At 48.9% G+C, this 4,094-nt stretch overlaps 1 long non-coding RNA gene across 1 annotated transcript; it reads right to left on the bottom strand.

Moving 5' to 3' along the window:
* Positions 1-2,860: 2,860 nt before the first annotated feature.
* On the bottom strand, positions 2,861-4,088 carry LOC121024687 (uncharacterized). The gene is made up of 2 exons (XR_005787791.1): positions 3,294-4,088; positions 2,861-2,982 (listed from the first exon to the last, which is right to left on the bottom strand). It is a non-coding gene; the product is annotated as an uncharacterized LOC121024687 (long non-coding RNA).
* Between the last annotated feature and the right edge of the window lie 6 nt (positions 4,089-4,094).

The raw sequence follows: 4,094 nt of genomic DNA, 5'->3' as shown, positions 1-4,094 counted from the left end.
GGGAGGTGGGTTTTCTACTAAATCTTGCCACACCAGAATATAGGGAATCTGATCCGAGTGACCTTCTTTCCCTGGTAGGAAAATTTTTGATTTTACTTTAAGGACCACAGGGAGGCAGAAGGTTCCCTCTGTAGGCCAATTGACCCCAAAGGTGGGCCATTCAGAGCGGCAATAGGTGATCAACTTCCTTTTGCGAATGTCTAGGCTTAAGTTGTGTCCTCTAGCTTTTACGTCCCTGAAGTTGGCGAGAAGGAGGGAGAGAGGGGTGCTCTGCCTTTGGCCCATGTTATGATTCTGAGGAAGAGGAGAAGAGAAGGGGGCACGGGCAGCACGGACGTGGGGGAGGGGGCGCTGCTGGCCAGGGGGCGGGAGGGAAAGCCGCAGGGAGCTGAGGAAGGAGGAGAGAGGAACAAAGATGGAATAATTAATTCTGATCAGCCGAGAAAACACTTAATTCCAATAAAACATCCGACCCATGAAAGAAAAACAAGAACTAACAAGAATCTTTCGCAACGGTTCCAACTTTCTGGTGCCGTCTCGGCCAGCCCAACAGAAAGGGTTATGGCTAGGACGGCGGTAATTACAAGGGCCCAGGGGTGACAATACATTTAGACTGACATAGAAGCACTCGCGTACTCGCCCGTCCGTGTCCCTCGCAGGAACTTAGGTGCCTCTTAGCATGGGCGGGCAGGTATAAACCCCCTGCTTGGATCAAAATAAATTTTGACCGCCTTAAGCCGTATGAGGATCACCGCGGAAGTCGGGTTAGAGCCCACTCGAATCCCGTAGCTTATGCCGTGGGACTACACATAGGGTAAGTCAGGCGCGTGCCCCTGACTCCCAACAATCATTCCAGTCGATTTAACAGACAGACACACAGACACACATCACATCAAAATACGGGTAACAATTGGCATGCCTAGATGGTTTTTTCTTTTAGACGCCTAGAGATATTTCTTAGCACTCTGGAAGTTCATAGAGAAAATGAAAGTATTTAGTTCGCAAGCGCGTTGGGCGTAAGCGGCCCACAGAAAAGAATCCTGATGGGCCAAAAAGGCCCCCCGATGGACCAAGAAGGTCCCCTGATGGACCAAGAAGGCCCCAGATGGGCCAAGAAGGCCCCCAGATGTCAGTGGACGTCTCCAACTGACCCCGGCCGGGTGCCCTATAGCGCGTCCGCCAGGGTCACACCAGCTTCCAGACAGAACTGGTTCTCCAGAGAAGAAACACAGATCAGAGAGAAAAGGAAGAACTTTAGAGCCGGCTTACTTACCGATCGGAATCAGATACAACCCGTTGACCAGAAGTCTGGTGGGCTCGGGGGAGATCTCGGTGGAACCTCCAAATGTAATGCCCGAAGTTCCGAAACCTCCCACAAAAGTCCACCAGAGTCGTAAGTCAAAGCCAAGCGGCAAGGGTCGTTTATTGCAGGTTCGAACCTGGTCCTCTGCACACTCGTCGCCGGTGACGCAAGAGGCCTCGATCAGGGTTGGTACAGCGTTTTTATAGACAGAGACAAATAGCACAGGGGAGGTTTCAAATTATGAGGGGCCTGATTAGTTGATTTTAAAGTAAGGACATTTGTTGTTCTCTGATTGGGCGTTCTTTGTCTGTCCTTTGGCGGGAAGGCTTTGTCTGTTACTTGTGGCGGGAGGAAAAAGGGGGAAGGGGGAAGGGGGTAGGGTAGGTGAGGAATGTGCTAAGCAAGCAAGTTTACAGAAGCGAGAAATGCCGGTTAGTTTATGTACAATCACTCATTCCATTACATATCAGACTACATTTAGGAAGGTTTACAACCCATTCTACTACACAGCGGGTTACATTCAGGAAAGGCCTCACAATGCTCGTAGCAAACAGCAAGCAAAACAGACTTCTCAACAATTGTATTTCTTATCAAAGATCCATAATAAGCAGAAAAGAGAACCTAGCTTTAAACTAAGGCAGGGCTGTCATTTGGATTGTTCCTTTCATTCCCCCCTTTTTCTTGTGCCTAAAGAGCCAATCTTGGGTCTTTTAAGCCTCTGTTTGTAATGTCTCAAGCGGTAGGTACTGAGTTCATAAGACCATTAATTGTATAGCATTGAACCTGTCTTGGACAAAATTAATAATTTTGTTTATGATGCAGGGGCCTAATGTGAGAGCGAGAAGTAGAATGGCCAGAGGCCCGAGTAAAGCAGAGAGCAGGGTAGTATTATAGACTTCCTGGGTTTCTAAATTAGAAACCTCCCAAGTTAAAGTATAGGGTATATGGGGGTTGCTCGCAATACTTATCAGTCCGTAGGAGGTGAGCAGGAGCAAGCTAATGAGTGTTCCTCCGATCATGGTGGGTCCGGAGCTGCTGCAACAGCCTTGGTATGGGACACCCAGGCCTTTGGTCTCAGCCGGTTTTCAGGGTCAGGTTTTCGACGCAGAGTCAATTTTATTTATTTTTTTAATTTTTTTTTTCCAACGTTTATTTATTTTTGGGACAGAGAGAGACAGAGCATGAACGGGGGAGGGGCAGAGAGAGAGGGAGACACAGAATCGGAAACAGGCTCCAGGCTCTGAGCCATCAGCCCAGAGCCTGACGCGGGGCTCCAACTCACAGACCGCGAGATCGTGACCTGGCTGAAGTCGGACGCTTAACCGACTGCGCCACCCAGGCGCCCCCGCAGAGTCAATTTTAAAGGGTGGGTCTTACTCTGGTCAACTGTCCAGGCGGTGTTGGCTTCCAGCCCGAAGTCTTCTCGAACCGCAAAGGGATCAGCTGGTCGGGCGTGGGTGTAATGGATCCAGGTAGCAATCCCGTCGACTTTGAGAGCAGTGGGTGTGGTTAGGATCACAATGTAGGGTCCCTTCCACCGTGGTTGGAGGGTCTCTTGCTTGTGTCTCCGCACGTGTACCCAGTCTCCGGGTCGGTAGTGGTGCGGCTCAGGAGGGGGCCCGTTGTCATAAATGGCTCTCAATCTGGGCCAAACTTCCTGGTGGGTGTGCTGGAGTTCCCTCAGGGAAATAAGAAGTTTATGATCATCAAATTCAGTTAACACATTAGACTGTAGGTTGGGAATTATAGGGGGGGGCACTCCATACATGATTTCAAAGGGGGTTAATCCCAGTTTGTAAGGGGAGTTCTGCACCCTGAACAGAGTTTAGGGGAGTAAGACTACCCAGTTAGCGCCAGTCTCCATGGTCAATTTGGTTAGAGTCTCTTTTAGGGTTCTATTCATTCTTTCTACCTGTCCTGAGCTTTGGGGTCTATATGCACAATGTAGTTTCCAATCAGCCCCAATAAACTGCGCTATCCCTTGTATTACCTTTGAAACGAATGCTGGTCCGTTGTCTGATCCTATTAGGGTAGGGAATCCGTACCTGGGCATGATGTCTTCCAACATTTTCTTTGCTACTACCTGCGCAGTCTCATGCTTGGTGGGGAAGGCCTCTGTCCATCCTGAAAAGGTATCTATAAACACTAACAAATATTTGTATCCATATTTTCCAGGCTTTACCTCGGTGAAGTCTATTTCCCAATAGGCTCCTGGCCTGGTTCCGCGGGTTCTGGAGCCAGGGTTTTTCCCGTGGTTGGTGGCGTTAGTTAGTTGGCAAGCTTTACAGCTAGTAACTATCTGTTCAGTTTTTGTCCTAGATTCTTTAATGGTGATCCTAGCATGTCTTACTAAGTCTTGCATTTTTCTTGTGCCCATATGAGTGGCTCGGTGCATCTTGGATAAGACTTTATTTCCCATTTCTTCTGGGAGGATTATGCTACAGTCTGCTGCTCTCCACCATCCGTTAAGGCACTGAGTCATAGGCAATTTTTGGATCCAGTTTAGGTCTTCTTTAGTGTAGGTGGGACTTTCTGGTAAACTAGCTGAACCGGGGTCTGGTAGGGTGGTCATTAAAGCACAGTCCACCTGTAAGGCCACCTCTCGGGCCACCTGGTCAGCCAAATTATTTCCTCTGGCCACTGGTGTGACCGGTTTTTGGTGGCCTGGGCAATGTATGATGGCTAGTCGTTTAGGCAGCCAGAGTGCCTTTAAAAGAGCCAATATTTCTTCTTTGTTTTTGATGGTTTTCCCCTCTGCAGTTAACAGTCCCCTCTCTCTGTATATAGCTCC

This window comes from Herpailurus yagouaroundi, unplaced genomic scaffold (genome assembly GCF_014898765.1).
Source record: "Herpailurus yagouaroundi ecotype Mexico unplaced genomic scaffold, PumYag 66834, whole genome shotgun sequence".
Lineage (NCBI taxonomy): Eukaryota > Metazoa > Chordata > Mammalia > Carnivora > Felidae > Herpailurus > Herpailurus yagouaroundi.
This window is presented reverse-complemented; position numbering and strand designations above follow the sequence as displayed.